The 20,390-nt window shown below is 45.0% G+C and overlaps 1 protein-coding gene across 5 annotated transcripts in view; it reads right to left on the bottom strand.

Annotated features, from left to right (window-relative positions):
• The window catches only part of LOC122938013 (nucleotide-binding oligomerization domain-containing protein 1-like), a 110,275-nt gene extending 91,867 nt beyond the window's left edge, over positions 1 to 18,408 (bottom strand). For 2 of the 5 annotated variants that reach the window (XM_044293261.1, XM_044293267.1), the window contains exon 1: positions 18,206 to 18,400. The gene's annotated coding sequence lies outside the window, so the exon portion shown is untranslated. Of the gene's footprint in view, positions 1 to 18,205 lie in introns of all 5 variants that reach the window. The other 3 variants (XM_044293264.1, XM_044293265.1, XM_044293266.1) reach the window with 3 other exon arrangements.
• Between the last annotated feature and the right edge of the window lie 1,982 nt (positions 18,409 to 20,390).

Here is a 20,390-nt window from a genome sequence, read left to right as displayed (position 1 = left end):
AAAAGGAAAAAACAAAGCGCTGGGTAAACTAACAAGCAGCTTTCACACTGAAATCAATGGAGATGACTTGCAAGTGTTTTCGGTGAGGTTTTTTGGTGCGGAATCTGCAATATACAATATAGAGCAGGGGTGCAGAACCTGCGGCCCGGGGGCCACATGCGGCCCTTGATGCCATTCTGTGCGGCCCCCAACCATCTGGTAACAGACATGTATGCCTATGTCTTGTGGCTGCTCACATGTAGTTTTCATGTATTTCTCCCATTAGATGGGAGTCCTAGAAGTGTAACTAGACATTAATGGTATATAATGTGTGTTCGATATGCCATAAGTACAATATTTCAGTTGTTAATACACCTTTAAATTTTAATTGCGGCCCTCGTAATTGGTTTAGTCTGGCAATGTGGCCCCCAACCAGGAAACGTTGTGCACCCCTGATATAGAGCATGCTGCGAATTTTCACGCAACGCACAAGTGATGCGTGAAAATCACCGCTCATCTGCACAGCCCCATTGAAGTGAATGGGTCCGGATTCAGTGCGGGTGCAATGCGTTCACCTCACGCATTGCACCCGTGCGGAAAACTCGTCCGTGTTAAAGGGGCCTTAGGGCAGGGCTCGACAAATGCCAGGCGCCAGGTCGCCATGGCGATCAGGAATTTTGTCCTGGCGCCTGGGTATTTGCCCCTGCTTAAAAATAGGCCCAGCACACCAGCAGCCGGGCGCAGCCACTGGAGCGCAGACCTTTCATCTGGCTAAAAATTGTGAACTAAGTGTCATGATCTGTACAGCGGCGCCCGGGGATCTCACTGCACTGACTATTATCCCTGGGCGCCGCTCCGTTCTCCTGCTATGCCCTCCGGTATGTTCGGTCACTTGGTTATACTGAGTGACACACGACATGTACGTGGCAGCGCTCACCTACCCGCTAGGCGCTTTCCACTGCACGCCTCATGTCCGCGCAGGTGACTACGGCGGGGTTTCCGTTTTCATGTACGAAGACTCTAACAGCGTTTCCCAGAGAGGAGCCGTCTCATCACCGTAAGGGTCCATTCACACATTCGTGTGTGTTTTGCGGATCCACGGATCCTCAAAACACGGACAGCAGCAATGTGCATTCTTCATTTTGCAGACCGCACATTGCCGGCACTAATAGAATATGTCTATTCTTGTCCGCAATTGTGGACAAGAATAGGACATGTTCTATTTTTTTCGGGAATGGAATTGCGGACCCGGAAGTGCGGGTCTGCAATTCCGTTCTGCAAAATGCAGAACGAAATTGCGGACGTGTGAATGGACCCTAAAGCCTCATGCACACGTCCGTAGAACACGGACCGTGTGATACCGGCCTGGATTTCTTCTGAGTGCAGGAGCGCACGGCGTCATTGGTTGCTATGATGCCGCGCGCTTCCTGCTGCCGCAGTACAGTATTACACTGCAATAGATCATACCAGTGTACCACTGTACTGCGGCGGCAGCAGGAAGCGTACGGCGTCATAGCAACCAATGACACCATGCGCTCCTGCACTCAGAAGAAATCCAGGCCGGTATCACAAGGTCCATGTTCCACGGACGTGTGCATGAGGCTTAGCGCACTCACAGGACTCTGAGATCACTCTGACAAACAGGACCGCAGCCCCACCCCCTCCCCATCACAGCACGGGATGTAGATCCGGCAAGAGCTGGAACCAAATCCCGGCCTGGACTCAGTGCGCGTCCACAGCGGAGGGAGCACAAGGACGGCCCGCGAGCCGCCGACAACAGCGACTGCATTGTCCCTCAGACAGGACAAATAATCCGGGACAGCAGAAGGGCAGCGATGGCGGATACAGGCGGCAACGAGGGACATTTCTCTTCAAACCCAGCGCTGCTTCAGTTTTATCTAGTCACAAAATAAGTTTACAAGAGAAGAACTATGAGATGAATGATGAGCCCGGACCAAATATCCTGGGGAGGGGATCTCAGTTCTGTCAGCTGCAGCACAGCGATTATACACAGTGACGTCACAGCGCAGGGGTAATACACACAGTGACGTCACAGCGCAGGGATTATACATACAGTGACGTCACAGTACACTGATAAACACTGAAGAGATGCGGCACACAGTGACGTCACAGTACATTGATAAACACTGAAGAGATGCGGCACACAGTGACATCACAGTACACTGATAAACACTGAAGAGATGCGGCACACAGTGACGTCACAGTACTCTGATAAACACTGAAGAGATGCGGCACACAGTGACATCACAGTACACTGATAAACACTGAAGAGATGCGGCACACAGTGACGTCACAGTACATTGATAAACACTGAAGAGATGCGGCACACAGTGACGTCACAGTACACTGATAAACACTGAAGAGATGCTGCACACAGTGACGTCACAGTACACTGATAAACAATGCGAAGAGATGCTGCACACAGTGACGTCACAGTACACTGATAATAAACAATGTGAAGAGATGCTGCACATAGTGACGTCACAGTACACTGATAAACAATGCGAAGAGATGCTGCACACAGTGACGTCACAGTACAATGATAAACAATGCGAAGAGATGCTGCACACAGTGACGTCAAAGTACAATGATAAACAATGTGAAGAGATGCGGCACACAGTGACGTCACAGTACACTGATAAACACTGTAGAGATGCTGCACACAGTGACGTCACAGTACACTGAAGAGATGCTGCACACAGTGACGTCACAGTACACTGATAATAAACAATGTGAAGAGATGCTGCACACAGTGACGTCACAGTACACTGATAATAAACAATGTGAAGAGATGCTGCACACAGTGACATCACAGTACACTGATAATAAACCATGTGAAGAGATGCTGCACATAGTGACGTCACAGTACACTGATAAACAATGCGAAGAGATGCTGCACACAGTGACATCGCAGTACACTGATAATAAACCATGTGAAGAGATGCTGCACACAGTGACATCACAGTACACTGATAAACACTGAAGAGATGCGGCACACAGTGACATCACAGTACACTGATAAACACTGAAGAGATGCTGCACACAGTGACGTCACAGTACACTGATAATAAACCATGTGAAGAGATGCTGCACATAGTGACGTCACAGTACACTGATAAACAATGCGAAGAGATGCTGCACACAGTGAAGTCACAGTACAATGATAAACAATGCGAAGAGATGCTGCACACAGTGACGTCACAGTACACTGATAAACAATGTGAAGAGATGCTGCACACAGTGACATCACAGTACTCTGATAAACACTGAAGAGATGCTGCACACAGTGACGTCACAGTACACTGATAATAAACACTGAAGAGATGCTGCACACAGTGACGTCACAGTACACTGATAATAAACACTGAAGAGATGCTGCACACAGTGACGTCACAGTACACTGATAATAAACACTGAAGAGATGCTGCACACAGTGATGTCACAGTACTCTGATAATAAACAATGTGAAGAGATGCTGCACACAGTGACGTCACAGTACACTGATAATAAACAATGTGAAGAGATGCTGCACACAGTGACGTCACAGTACACTGATAATAAACACTGAAGAGATGCTGCACATAGAGATGTCACAGTACTCTGATAATAAACAATGTGAAGAGATGCTGCACACAGTGACATCACAGTACACTGATAAACACTTAAGAGATGCTGCACACAGTGATGTCACAGTACACTGATAATAAACAATGTGAAGAGATGCTGCACACAGTGACATCACAGTACACTGATAAACACTGAAGAGATGCTGCACACAGTGATGTCACAGTACTCTGATAATAAACAATGTGAAGAGATGCTGCACACAGTGACATCACAGTACACTGATAAACACTGAAGAGATGCTGCACACAGTGACATCACAGTACACTGATAAACACTGAAGAGATGCTGCACACAGTGATGTCACAGTACTCTGATAATAAACAATGTGAAGAGATGCTGCACACAGTGACATCACAGTACTCTGATAATAAACAATGTGAAGAGATGCTGCACACAGTGACGTCACAGTACACTGATAAACACTGAAGAGATGCGGCACACAGTGACGTCACAGTACTCTGATAAACACTGAAGAGATGCGGCACACAGTGACGTCACAGTACACTGATAAACACTGAAGAGATGCGGCACACAGTGACGTCACAGTACTCTGATAAACACTGAAGAGATGCGGCACACAGTGACGTCACAGTACACTGATAAACACTGAAGAGATGCTGCACACAGTGACGTCACAGTACTCTGATAATAAACAATGTGAAGAGATGCTGCACACAGTGACATCACAGTACACTGATAAACACTGAAGAGATGCTGCACACAGTGACGTCACAGTACACTGATAAACACTGAAGAGATGCGGCACACAGTGACGTCACAGTACTCTGATAAACACTGAAGAGATGCGGCACACAGTGACGTCACAGTACACTGATAAACACTGAAGAGATGCGGCACACAGTGACGTCACAGTACACTGATAAACACTGAAGAGATGCTGCACACAGTGACATCACAGTACACTGATAAACACTGAAGAGATGCTGCACACAGTGACGTCACAGTACACTGATAAACACTGAAGAGATGCTGCACACAGTGACGTCACAGTACACTGATAAACACTGAAGAGATGCGGCACACAGTGACGTCACAGTACTCTGATAAACACTGAAGAGATGCGGCACACAGTGACGTCACAGTACACTGATAAACACTGAAGAGATGCGGCACACAGTGACGTCACAGTACTCTGATAAACACTGAAGAGATGCGGCACACAGTGACGTCACAGTACACTGATAAACACTGAAGAGATGCGGCACACAGTGACGTCACAGTACTCTGATAAACACTGAAGAGATGCGGCACACAGTGACGTCACAGTACACTGATAAACACTGAAGAGATGCTGCACACAGTGACGTCACAGTACACTGATAATAAACAATGTGAAGAGATGCTGCACATAGTGACGTCACAGTACACTGATAAACAATGCGAAGAGATGCTGCACACAGTGACGTCACAGTACAATGATAAACAATGCGAAGAGATGCTGCACACAGTGACGTCAAAGTACAATGATAAACAATGTGAAGAGATGCGGCACACATTGACGTCACAGTACACTGATAAACACTGTAGAGATGCTGCACACAGTGACGTCACAGTACACTGAAGAGATGCTGCACACAGTGACGTCACAGTACACTGATAATAAACAATGTGAAGAGATGCTGCACACAGTGACGTCACAGTACACTGATAATAAACAATGTGAAGAGATGCTGCACACAGTGACATCACAGTACACTGATAAACACTGAAGAGATGCGGCACACAGTGACATCGCAGTACACTGATAAACACTGAAGAGATGCGGCACACAGTGACATCACAGTACACTGATAAACACTGAAGAGATGCTGCACACAGTGACGTCACAGTACACTGATAATAAACCATGTGAAGAGATGCTGCACATAGTGACGTCACAGTACACTGATAAACAATGCGAAGAGATGCTGCACACAGTGACGTCACAGTACAATGATAAACAATGCGAAGAGATGCTGCACACAGTGACGTCACAGTACACTGATAAACAATGTGAAGAGATGCTGCACACAGTGACATCACAGTACTCTGATAAACACTGAAGAGATGCTGCACACAGTGACGTCACAGTACACTGATAATAAACAATGTGAAGAGATGCTGCACACAGTGACATCACAGTACACTGATAAACACTGAAGAGATGCTGCACACAGTGACGTCACAGTACACTGATAATAAACAATGTGAAGAGATGCGGCACACAGTGACGTCACAGTACACTGATAAACACTGAAGAGATGCTGCACACAGTGACGTCACAGTACACTGATAATAAACACTGAAGAGATGCTGCACACAGTGACGTCACAGTACACTGATAATAAACACTGAAGAGATGCTGCACACAGTGACGTCACAGTACACTGATAATAAACACTGAAGAGATGCTGCACACAGTGATGTCACAGTACTCTGATAATAAACAATGTGAAGAGATGCTGCACACAGTGACGTCACAGTACACTGATAATAAACAATGTGAAGAGATGCTGCACACAGTGACGTCACAGTACACTGATAATAAACACTGAAGAGATGCTGCACATAGAGATGTCACAGTACTCTGATAATAAACAATGTGAAGAGATGCTGCACACAGTGACATCACAGTACACTGATAAACACTTAAGAGATGCTGCACACAGTGATGTCACAGTACACTGATAATAAACAATGTGAAGAGATGCTGCACACAGTGACATCACAGTACACTGATAAACACTGAAGAGATGCTGCACACAGTGATGTCACAGTACTCTGATAATAAACAATGTGAAGAGATGCTGCACACAGTGACATCACAGTACACTGATAAACACTGAAGAGATGCTGCACACAGTGACATCACAGTACACTGATAAACACTGAAGAGATGCTGCACACAGTGATGTCACAGTACTCTGATAATAAACAATGTGAAGAGATGCTGCACACAGTGACATCACAGTACACTGATAAACACTGAAGAGATGCTGCACACAGTGACGTCACAGTACACTGATAAACACTGAAGAGATGCGGCACACAGTGATGTCACAGTACTCTGATAAACACTGAAGAGATGCGGCACACAGTGACGTCACAGTACACTGATAAACACTGAAGAGATGCGGCACACAGTGACGTCACAGTACACTGATAAACACTGAAGAGATGCTGCACACAGTGACATCACAGTACACTGATAAACACTGAAGAGATGCTGCACACAGTGACGTCACAGTACTCTGATAAACACTGAAGAGATGCGGCACACAGTGACGTCACAGTACACTGATAAACACTGAAGAGATGCTGCACACAGTGACGTCACAGTACACTGATAAACACTGAAGAGATGCGGCACACAGTGACGTCACAGTACTCTGATAAACACTGAAGAGATGCGGCACACAGTGACGTCACAGTACACTGATAAACACTGAAGAGATGCGGCACACAGTGACGTCACAGTACTCTGATAAACACTGAAGAGATGCGGCACACAGTGACGTCACAGTACACTGATAAACACTGAAGAGATGCTGCACACAGTGACGTCACAGTACTCTGATAATAAACAATGTGAAGAGATGCTGCACACAGTGACATCACAGTACACTGATAAACACTGAAGAGATGCTGCACACAGTGACGTCACAGTACACTGATAAACACTGAAGAGATGCGGCACACAGTGACGTCACAGTACTCTGATAAACACTGAAGAGATGCGGCACACAGTGACACTGATAAACACTGAAGAGATGCGGCACACAGTGACGTCACAGTACTCTGATAAACACTGAAGAGATGCGGCACACAGTGACGTCACAGTACACTGATAAACACTGAAGAGATGCGGCACACAGTGACATCACAGTACACTGATAAACACTGAAGAGATGCTGCACACAGTGACGTCACAGTACACTGATAAACACTGTAGAGATGCTGCACACAGTGACGTCACAGTACACTGATAAACACTGAAGAGATGCTGCACACAGTGACGTCACAGTACACTGATAAACACTGAAGAGATGCGGCACACAGTGACGTCACAGTACTCTGATAAACACTGAAGAGATGCGGCACACAGTGACGTCACGGTACACTGATAAACACTGAAGAGATGCGGCACACAGTGACGTCACAGTACACTGATAAACACTGAAGAGATGCTGCACACAGTGACATCACAGTACACTGATAAACACTGAAGAGATGCTGCACACAGTGACGTCACAGTACACTGATAAACACTGAAGAGATGCTGCACACAGTGACGTCACAGTACACTGATAAACACTGAAGAGATGCGGCACACAGTGACGTCACAGTACTCTGATAAACACTGAAGAGATGCGGCACACAGTGACGTCACAGTACACTGATAACACTGAAGAGATGCGGCACACAGTGACGTCACAGTACTCTGATAAACACTGAAGAGATGCGGCACACAGTGACGTCACAGTACACTGATAAACACTGAAGAGATGCGGCACACAGTGACGTCACAGTACTCTGATAAACACTGAAGAGATGCGGCACACAGTGACGTCACAGTACACTGATAAACACTGAAGAGATGCTGCACACAGTGACGTCACAGTACACTGATAATAAACAATGTGAAGAGATGCTGCACATAGTGACGTCACAGTACACTGATAAACAATGCGAAGAGATGCTGCACACAGTGACGTCACAGTACAATGATAAACAATGCGAAGAGATGCTGCACACAGTGACGTCAAAGTACAATGATAAACAATGTGAAGAGATGCGGCACACATTGACGTCACAGTACACTGATAAACACTGTAGAGATGCTGCACACAGTGACGTCACAGTACACTGAAGAGATGCTGCACACAGTGACGTCACAGTACACTGATAATAAACAATGTGAAGAGATGCTGCACACAGTGACGTCACAGTACACTGATAATAAACAATGTGAAGAGATGCTGCACACAGTGACATCACAGTACACTGATAAACACTGAAGAGATGCGGCACACAGTGACATCGCAGTACACTGATAAACACTGAAGAGATGCGGCACACAGTGACATCACAGTACACTGATAAACACTGAAGAGATGCTGCACACAGTGACGTCACAGTACACTGATAATAAACCATGTGAAGAGATGCTGCACATAGTGACGTCACAGTACACTGATAAACAATGCGAAGAGATGCTGCACACAGTGACGTCACAGTACAATGATAAACAATGCGAAGAGATGCTGCACACAGTGACGTCACAGTACACTGATAAACAATGTGAAGAGATGCTGCACACAGTGACATCACAGTACTCTGATAAACACTGAAGAGATGCTGCACACAGTGACGTCACAGTACACTGATAATAAACAATGTGAAGAGATGCTGCACACAGTGACATCACAGTACACTGATAAACACTGAAGAGATGCTGCACACAGTGACGTCACAGTACACTGATAATAAACAATGTGAAGAGATGCGGCACACAGTGACGTCACAGTACACTGATAAACACTGAAGAGATGCTGCACACAGTGACGTCACAGTACACTGATAATAAACACTGAAGAGATGCTGCACACAGTGACGTCACAGTACACTGATAATAAACACTGAAGAGATGCTGCACACAGTGACGTCACAGTACACTGATAATAAACACTGAAGAGATGCTGCACACAGTGATGTCACAGTACTCTGATAATAAACAATGTGAAGAGATGCTGCACACAGTGACGTCACAGTACACTGATAATAAACAATGTGAAGAGATGCTGCACACAGTGACGTCACAGTACACTGATAATAAACACTGAAGAGATGCTGCACATAGAGATGTCACAGTACTCTGATAATAAACAATGTGAAGAGATGCTGCACACAGTGACATCACAGTACACTGATAAACACTTAAGAGATGCTGCACACAGTGATGTCACAGTACACTGATAATAAACAATGTGAAGAGATGCTGCACACAGTGACATCACAGTACACTGATAAACACTGAAGAGATGCTGCACACAGTGATGTCACAGTACTCTGATAATAAACAATGTGAAGAGATGCTGCACACAGTGACATCACAGTACACTGATAAACACTGAAGAGATGCTGCACACAGTGACATCACAGTACACTGATAAACACTGAAGAGATGCTGCACACAGTGATGTCACAGTACTCTGATAATAAACAATGTGAAGAGATGCTGCACACAGTGACATCACAGTACACTGATAAACACTGAAGAGATGCTGCACACAGTGACGTCACAGTACACTGATAAACACTGAAGAGATGCGGCACACAGTGATGTCACAGTACTCTGATAAACACTGAAGAGATGCGGCACACAGTGACGTCACAGTACACTGATAAACACTGAAGAGATGCGGCACACAGTGACGTCACAGTACACTGATAAACACTGAAGAGATGCTGCACACAGTGACATCACAGTACACTGATAAACACTGAAGAGATGCTGCACACAGTGACGTCACAGTACTCTGATAAACACTGAAGAGATGCGGCACACAGTGACGTCACAGTACACTGATAAACACTGAAGAGATGCTGCACACAGTGACGTCACAGTACACTGATAAACACTGAAGAGATGCGGCACACAGTGACGTCACAGTACTCTGATAAACACTGAAGAGATGCGGCACACAGTGACGTCACAGTACACTGATAAACACTGAAGAGATGCGGCACACAGTGACGTCACAGTACTCTGATAAACACTGAAGAGATGCGGCACACAGTGACGTCACAGTACACTGATAAACACTGAAGAGATGCTGCACACAGTGACGTCACAGTACTCTGATAATAAACAATGTGAAGAGATGCTGCACACAGTGACATCACAGTACACTGATAAACACTGAAGAGATGCTGCACACAGTGACGTCACAGTACACTGATAAACACTGAAGAGATGCGGCACACAGTGACGTCACAGTACTCTGATAAACACTGAAGAGATGCGGCACACAGTGACACTGATAAACACTGAAGAGATGCGGCACACAGTGACGTCACAGTACTCTGATAAACACTGAAGAGATGCGGCACACAGTGACGTCACAGTACACTGATAAACACTGAAGAGATGCGGCACACAGTGACATCACAGTACACTGATAAACACTGAAGAGATGCTGCACACAGTGACGTCACAGTACACTGATAAACACTGTAGAGATGCTGCACACAGTGACGTCACAGTACACTGATAAACACTGAAGAGATGCTGCACACAGTGACGTCACAGTACACTGATAAACACTGAAGAGATGCGGCACACAGTGACGTCACAGTACTCTGATAAACACTGAAGAGATGCGGCACACAGTGACGTCACGGTACACTGATAAACACTGAAGAGATGCGGCACACAGTGACGTCACAGTACACTGATAAACACTGAAGAGATGCTGCACACAGTGACGTCACAGTACACTGATAAACACTGAAGAGATGCGGCACACAGTGACGTCACAGTACTCTGATAAACACTGAAGAGATGCTGCACACAGTGACGTCACAGTACACTGATAAACACTGAAGAGATGCGGCACACAGTGACGTCACAGTACTCTGATAAACACTGAAGAGATGCGGCACACAGTGACGTCACAGTACACTGATAAACACTGAAGAGATGCGGCACACAGTGACGTCACAGTACACTGATAAACACTGAAGAGATGCTGCACACAGTGACGTCACAGTACACTGATAAACACTGAAGAGATGCGGCACACAGTGACGTCACAGTACTCTGATAAACACTGAAGAGATGCTGCACACAGTGACGTCACAGTACACTGATAAACACTGAAGAGATGCGGCACACAGTGACGTCACAGTACTCTGATAAACACTGAAGAGATGCGGCACACAGTGACGTCACAGTACACTGATAAACACTGAAGAGATGCTGCACACAGTGACGTCACAGTACACTGATAAACACTGAAGAGATGCGGCACACAGTGACGTCACAGTACTCTGATAAACACTGAAGAGATGCGGCACACAGTGACGTCACAGTACACTGATAAACACTGAAGAGATGCGGCACACAGTGACGTCACAGTACACTGAAGAGATGCTGCACACAGTGACGTCACAGTACTCTGATAAACACTGAAGAGATGCGGCACACAGTGACGTCACAGTACACTGATAAACACTGAAGAGATGCGGCACACAGTGACGTCACAGTACACTGAAGAGATGCGGCACACAGTGACGTCACAGTACTCTGATAAACACTGAAGAGATGCTGCACACAGTGACGTCACAGTACTCTGATAAACACTGAAGAGATGCGGCACACAGTGACGTCACAGTACACTGATAAACACTGAAGAGATGCGGCACACAGTGACGTCACAGTACACTGAAGAGATGCTGCACACAGTGACGTCACAGTACTCTGATAAACACTGAAGAGATGCGGCACACAGTGACGTCACAGTACACTGATAAACACTGAAGAGATGCGGCACACAGTGACGTCACAGTACACTGAAGAGATGCGGCACACAGTGACGTCACAGTACTCTGATAAACACTGAAGAGATGCTGCACACAGTGACGTCACAGTACACTGATAAACACTGAAGAGATGCGGCACACAGTGACGTCACAGTACTCTGATAAACACTGAAGAGATGCGGCACACAGTGACGTCACAGTACACTGATAAACACTGAAGAGATGCGGCACACAGTGACGTCACAGTACACTGAAGAGATGCTGCACACAGTGACGTCACAGTACACTGATAAACACTGAAGAGATGCGGCACACAGTGACGTCACAGTACACTGAAGAGATGCTGCACACAGTGACGTCACAGTACTCTGATAATAAACTATGCCCATGTTGTTTGGTGCCAGACTTCTTTATATGTTAATTTAAGAGGTGTTATTTTTATCGCTGAAAATAAGGCTTTATAAGGTAAAAACGGCTCCTAGATTCCAAGGAAATTTGTCAAGCCCGGCCTTAGGTGCTGCACACAGGGCGGTTCTGACATGCAGTTAGGATGCAGTTTTCGCATTGTGGGAATGAGTTGAGTAATTTCAGCTAGCTACAATAAAACACTGCATCCTGACTGCGTGTCAGAACTGCCCTGTGTGCAGCACCCTTAGGCCGGGTTCATATCGCCGCTTTGTTTTCACCTCGTCGGATCCGTAAGAACAGAAAACAACAACAAAGCAATAGATCCTGTATTTTAACCACTTCAGTACCGAGCCACTTTTTACCTTAAATCCCAGGCCGATTTTTGCAAATCTGACATGCGTTACTTTATGTGGTAATAACTCTGGAACGCTTTTACTTATCCAAACTATTCTGATATTGTTTTCTCGTGACACATTGTACTTCATGACACTGGTAAATTTGAGTTCATATATTTCACCTTTATTTATAAAATAAAAAATTTGTAAAAAATTGGAAAAAATTTTTGGCGGTGCATTCCGTATTTTGTGGAATGGAACAGCTGGCCCCTAATAGAACTGTACTATCCTTCTCCGTAATGCAGACAATAATAGGACATGTTCTATTTTTTTTGCGGAACGGAAATATAGACATACGGAAACAGAATGCACGCGGGGTAACTTCCTTTTTTTTATTTTGCGGACCCATTTAAATGAATGGTTCCGCAAAGAAAACGGAACGGACACAGAAAGAAAATACTTTTGTGTGCAAGAGGCCTAAGACCGTTGTTGTGTTCCGTTCCGCAAAATGGGGTTCCGTTGTTCCGTTTCATTTTTTTGTTTCCGTGTGTCTTCCTTTATTTTTTGAGGATCACCAGACATAAAGGAAAGTAAAAAAAAATCTAAGACAGGTATGCCATGCAAATGATAGGAAAAAAAACGGACACGGACGACAATCTTGTGTGCCTCCGTGTTTTTTAACTGTCCCTGTGAACCGTTTTCCGCAAAAAAAAAATTTGACAGGTTATATTTTTTTGACGGACTGGAATCACGGATCACCGACGCGGATGAAAAACTGTGCATTAGCCGAGTTTTCAACGAACCCGTTGAAAGTCAATGGGTCAGCAGAAAATCATGAAGAACGGAACAACGGACACGGAATCAGGGCTCCAGATGGCGACCAAAATGGTCGCCTATGCGACTTAGAATTTACAAATGATGACTTTTTAGTCTTGTCGCCATTTGCGACTATACCCGCCGCCGCAGCTCTGCCGTTGAACAGCGGCGGGGCACCGGAGATGATAGTTCTCTGCCCCATCATCGATGTTCTTCACTTCTTCTCAGCAGCGCAGTGGAGGAGTCTCTCCCTCCCCCCTGTGCTGCTGCCGCCGTCTCCGCCAATAAGAAAAGAGACAGGAGGGGGAGGGGCTGTGCCCACTGCGCCACCAATAAAGATAACTGACCGGAATCAAATAGCCGTTATACTGCCACAGGGAGCTGCGATCAGCCGCAGTTAACCCTTCAGGTGCGGTACCTGAGGGGTTAACTGTCGCTGATCGCAGCTCCCTGTCACAGAGGTCGGGTGCCCCCCCCCCAGTATAAGAAACATTGGTGGCTCAGTGGGAAGTGCCAATGAGGGTTAAAAAATAAAATTAACTCACCTCCTCCAATTGATCGCGCAGCTGCCGGTCTCCTGTTCTTTCTTCAGGACCTGTGGTGACGTCACTGAGCTCATCATATGGTCCAATACCATGGTGATGGATCATGTGATGTATCATGTGACGTCACCACAGGTCCTTTGACAGGTCCTGAAGAAAGAACAGGAGACGATCAATTGGAGAAGGGGAGTTAATTATTTTTTTATTTTTTAACCCTCTTTGACACTGCCCACTGCGCCACCAATGTTTATTATATTGATGGGGGGGGGGGGGCACACTGCGCCACCAATGTTTATTATACTGGGGTGTTGGGGGGGCGCACTGCGCCACCAATGTTTATTTTATTGGGGGGGCGCACTGCGCCACCAATGTTTATTATACTGGGGTTTTGGGGGGGCGCACTGCGCCACCAATGTTTATTATACTGGGGTGTTGGGGGCGCACTGCGCCACCAATGTTTGTTATATTGGGGGGGCGCACTGCGCCACCAATGTTTATTATACTGGGGTGTTGGGGGGGTCGCACTGCGCCACCAATGTTTATTATATTGACCTTCTACTAAGCATTCTGTATTAAAGAATGCTATTATTTTCCCTTAGAACCATGTTATAAGGGAAAATAATACAGTGAGTAGACTGTCATCTTAGCAACCATGCGTGAAAATCGCACCGCATCCGCACTTGCTTGCGGATGGTTGCGATTTTCACGCAGCTCCATTAACTTCTATGGGGCCTGCGTTGCATGAAAAACGCACAACATAGAGCATGCTGCGATTTTCACGCAACGCACAAGCGATGTGTGAAAATCACCGCTCATGTGCACAGCCCCATAGAAGTGAATGGGTCCGGATTTAGTGCGGGTGCATTCCGGTAGTTTGAATGCCGGATCTGGCACTAATACATTCCTATGGGGAAAAATGGTGGATCCGGCATTCAGGCAAATCTTCAGTTTTTTTTGCCGTAGATAAAACCGTAGCATGCTGCGGTTTTCTCTTTTGCCTGATCAGTTAAAATGACTGAACTGAAGACATCCTGATGCATCCTGAACAGATTACTCTCCATTCAGAATGCATTGGGATATACCTGATCAGTTCTTTTCCGGTATAGAGCCCCTAGGACGGAACTCTATGCCGGAAAAGAAAAACGCTAGTGTGAAAGTACCCTAAAATATTAAGTTTAAATCCCCCCTTTCCCAATTTTACATATAAAATATATAAACAATAAATAAATAAACATATTACATAGCGCTGTCCAAACTATTAAATTATAAAAAAATATCTCCTATGCGGTGAGCATTCGCCATTTTTTAGTCACCTTGTCACCCCAAAAAATAGGATAGGACTGTTCTATTATGGGCCGAATGTTTCATAAAATGCGAAATGCACGCGGCTTTTTTTGGTGTGTTTTTTTGTGCGTAATTGAGTATCGCAATACTTTTTTATGGTGACGAAAGCGAATCAAAATTTTTGTATCAAAACAACCCTATGCCGATCTGATCGGCGTAGCGTTGTCACGATACCCAAATTTTGATTCGGATTTGATTTGGCTAAATTTTTCAGTTCAGGAGCCAATGGCTGCTAGGTATTTTTTTTAGTCTGAAGCACTGGGAATAAAACAACGATCGTGGGCATGAGGCCTAAGACAGATAGTAAGACCTCATAAAATGGTTATCAATCAACATTCCCCATATGTCTGCTTTATGTTGGCATAATTTTGATAAATGTCAGTTTATTTTTTTAGGACGTTAGAAGGCCTAGAAGAAGTTTAGAAGCAATTTCTCACATTTTCAAAAACAAAAATACTAAAACCATTTTTTTTAAGCACCAATTCAGTTATAAAGTGATTTTCAGGGTCTTACGTAACGGAAACCACCCATAAATGACCCCATTTTAGAAACTACACCCCTCAAATTATTCAAAACTGATGTAAAACTTTGTTAACCCTTGAGGTGTTCCACAAGAATTAAAGGAAAATGGTGGTGAAATTTAAAAATTTCATTTTTTTGGGTAGATTTTTCATGTTAATCAATTTTTCTTGTAACACAGCAAGGGTTAACAGCAAAATAAACCTTAATATACGTTACTCCGATTCTACAGTTTACAGAAATACCCCATATGTGGTAATAAGCTGCCCTATGGGCACGTGGCAGTGGTCAGGAGAAAAGGAGCGCCATATGGATTTTGGAGGCAGATTTTGCTAGAATGGTTTTTAGGCACCATTTTGTATTTGAAGAGACCATGACATACCCCTAGAGTGGAAACCCTCAAAAAGTGACCCCATTTTAGAAACTACACCCCTTAAATAATATATTAAGGGGGGTACCCCCTAAGCGTTTTATGGCATTTAGGAAACACTTGGCTGTGAAAATGAAAAGTTTCATTTCTTCCAATAAAATGTTGCACACGACCATATTCCCTCCGAGACCTGCGGTCCGAGCTGCATTAATTGCGCACACGGGAGCACACAACATCATAGATTACAAATGATGCTGTGCACGTCAGGCCACCCGCTGGACTATTGTCCTATAATCTTATGAGTGCGGGAGAATAGCCCCGCGGGTGGCCTGAAGTTCACAGCATCATTGTGCTTCTGTGCACAGGATCAATGCCGCTCCAGGACATATGGCCCGCTCACGGACTGTATGTCTCGGGGGGCATACGGTCATGTGGAAGAGGCCACACTGCTGGCCTCTTCCACATGGCAGGATTCAGAACAGAAGGAGAGCATATGGCTTTTGCAATGCAGATTTTGATTGATTGGTTTACAGGTTCCATTGTTTTTATTTTTTGAGTGATTCTCTTATGTGGCAGTTTTTTTATCGCTTGTTATTACACTTTTTGTAAGGCAAGGTGACAAAAAATGCCTGTTTTGACATAGTTTTGAATATTTTTTTTTTTACAGCATTCACCTGAGGGTTTTTTATAGAGCAGGTTGTTGTGGATACCAAATGTGTCGATTTTTTTTTTTTTTTGAGTTTTACATAGTGAAAGCCTTTTTGAACCGGACAAAATCTTGTTTTTGTGTTGCCATTTTCTGAGAGCCACTTAATAAAGGGCTAAATAGCGCGATCCTGCTGCGACATGCCTGAGCCGTGTGGTCGTGCCCTCGAAGTGAAACTGAATAAAGCTGAAGTGGCCTGGCTCATGAAGCTTCAACGTCTCAGTCCTACAGTATACTAGAAGATCCTTAAAGGTACATACACCCCTTAAAACAAGGAAGGCCCCACAGAAGAACCACCCGCCCACTAAAAGGGCAGTTATACCCAACATGACCGGGGGGGGGGGGGCTAAGACCCATTTAATGAGGTGATGACAGACAAGAAATAAACCCGTCACTGTAAGCGGATTTCATACAAGCATGTTCAGTCTAGGAGAGGCAGCCATGCACGGACTGAACGCGCATGTGTGAAATCAGCCTTAGGGCTTGTTCACACGACCGTGACGTGTTTTGCGGTCAGAAAATCACGGATTCCGCCCGTGTGCCTTCCGCGATTTGCGGAACGGAACAGGAGGCCCGCTATAGAAATGCCTATTCTTGACCGCAAAACGGACAAGAATAGGACATGCCTCATAATTTTTGCGGGGCCACGGAACGGAGCAACGGAAGCAGACATCATTTGCGGCCCCATTGGAGTAAATGGGTCCGCACACGAGCCGCAAAAAAATGCGGCTCGGACGCGGACCCAAACCACGGTCGTGTGAACGAGCCCTTACTAGGTTAAAATGACTAACCTTACACCACTGCCCTCTCATTGCTTTACCCACAATTCTGTACCTGATCACAATCCCTAAACACTGATCTGCAGCTCCTTGTTCACATTCTTTGCATCTCATGGCATAAGCGCATGCGGCATTTACACTAGTCACACCACATTCTGCAGCGGTGGGATCACAGAGAAAGCCTGGTGGCATGTGAAGTGACATTGCGCACTTACCCTGGTCACATGGCCCGCATGGCCCGGCCAGGGATGACCGCAAGGCTCAGAAAGTTTAGCAAAAGTAAGAAAAATAACGTAGTAAACCTGCAGCGAGGGATCAGGCTACAGTGCCCACCTACCACCATCACACGTACCGACCGCAGCAGCACTGCACATCTACGAGAACCGCCAGCTGTCACACAGCCAACATCCCATCCCCGCCCCCCAGCCGTGACGTCACAGTTAGGACAGCCGACTGCGCATGCCTAGTAGAAACTCTGGCGTCGTAGGCTAAACAAGGATGGGGAAATGCCGCTGAGTATGAACATACGCCACAGAGAATTACAAAGGGTTATAGCAGAATGTAACTGACAAGAGAGAAAAAGCGACCCTTTCTTCTTCACTGACCAAAGAGTCCCCCATATTGTGACCAAATAATACTATGGGGAAGTATGAATAATACTGCCACACCATGCTGTTCTCCTGTCCGTTTTTTTATTTAGGGTAAGGACCCTTAGGGCTTACGCACGTGTGCCGGCCGTGCCCATATTGCGGCCCGCTAACAATATATTCACTTGAATGGGTCCGCAATCCAGAAGGTCCGGTGCGTAACGGAAGCACGGAAGCATTACGGAGTGCTAACATGGGGTTCTCTCCGTGCCTCCGCACCGCAAAAGATAGAACGTGCGGACGGATCACGGACAATGGGTCTGGATCCGTCTGTGGAATCCGCACGGATGTTGACCGTGCATTGGGAAATGCAAATTGCGGTCCTCAACAGCCGTGTGCATGAGCCCTTAAAGGGGTTGTCTCGCTGGGATATAGTTTTGAGTAATGTTGAGCGAACTTGTGTTTTAAGTTTGGCGTACAGGGTTTGGGGTATGTAAGAATTCCATTATGGATTCCACGGAATTCTTAGATACCCCGAACCTTGTACGCCGAACTTAAAAACACAAGTTCGCTCATCTCTAGTTTTGAGCGAATCGAGCTTTGGATCATCGATACAGTCGACCACTACAGTTTTAGTGCTGTCTCCGTAAGTAATACAATGTGTTGGCTCTGTGGAGACAAACATTGTTTCATCCAAAGTCGCGCGAGACTTTGATGAATGAATTCAGTGTTCATTTCTGCATCTTTAATAACCCCTTGGCTACCGGAGGTTTTTTCGTTTTTGCGTTTTCATTTTTCTTCCCTATTTTCCGTGAGCCATAACTTTGTTATGTTTCCGGTCACATAGCTGTATGAGGGCTTATTTTTTGCAGGACAAGTTGTATTTTCTAATGCCACCATTAATTATGGCATGTAGTGGGAAGCGGGAGAAAAATTCCAAATGGGGTGGAATTGGAAAAAAAACCCACAATCCCTCCACCGTTTTACGGATTTTGTTCCTATGCCGTTTCATTTACAGCAAAACTGACCCATGCCCTTTATTCTCTGGGTCAGTACGATTACAACGATACCCCACATGTATAGGTTTTTATGTCTAAATAGTGTAAATTTAAACTTTGAGATGTTTTTTTTCTTTTTTACATCACCATATTCTGATCCCCATAACTTTTTTATACTTTTGTCTACTGTCATTTTTTGTGGAACAATCTGTACTTTTTATTGATACCATTTCGGAGTGTGTGTGACTTTTTCATCACATTTTACTACATTTTTTTTTGTAAGAGAAGCAATGAAAAAATGGCAAATTTGCCATTTTGACCTTTTTTTCCGTTACGCCATTCGCCGTATTAGAATTTTTTTTTCTATTTTAATAGTATGGACGTTTTGGGTCGCGGTGATTGTTATTTAGGTATTTTTTTTTAAACTATACAGAAGGGGGGGTGATTTAAACTTTTAGATTTTTTTATTTTTTATATATTTTTTAACTTTTTTTATTTTTGTGATCATTTTGTGGCTCATATGTGAGCTTATTAATAATATTTTTTAATTTTGTTCTTTCAGGGATTTTTAAATTGCCATTAAAAGTAAATTTTGCTCATTTCTTATCCTGGCCTGCCATCTGGTGGCCAAAATAAGAATTGCATCATGAACACTTTCAGCCTCATCAGCGAGGCTGAATGTGTTCAGCGCAAGTACCGATGCCCCATTTGGCTACACGGGGCATCGGTAGCATGACGCTTCTGGGTTTTTGTGCATTTTATTCACTTGGTCGCGGCATTTAAAGTATTTAATTACCGCAGTCTGCATTATTGCC

Source organism: Bufo gargarizans, chromosome 5 (genome assembly GCF_014858855.1).
Source record: "Bufo gargarizans isolate SCDJY-AF-19 chromosome 5, ASM1485885v1, whole genome shotgun sequence".
Lineage (NCBI taxonomy): Eukaryota > Metazoa > Chordata > Amphibia > Anura > Bufonidae > Bufo > Bufo gargarizans.
Note: the sequence above shows the minus strand (reverse complement) of the source record. Positions and strands in the feature narration are given on the sequence as shown.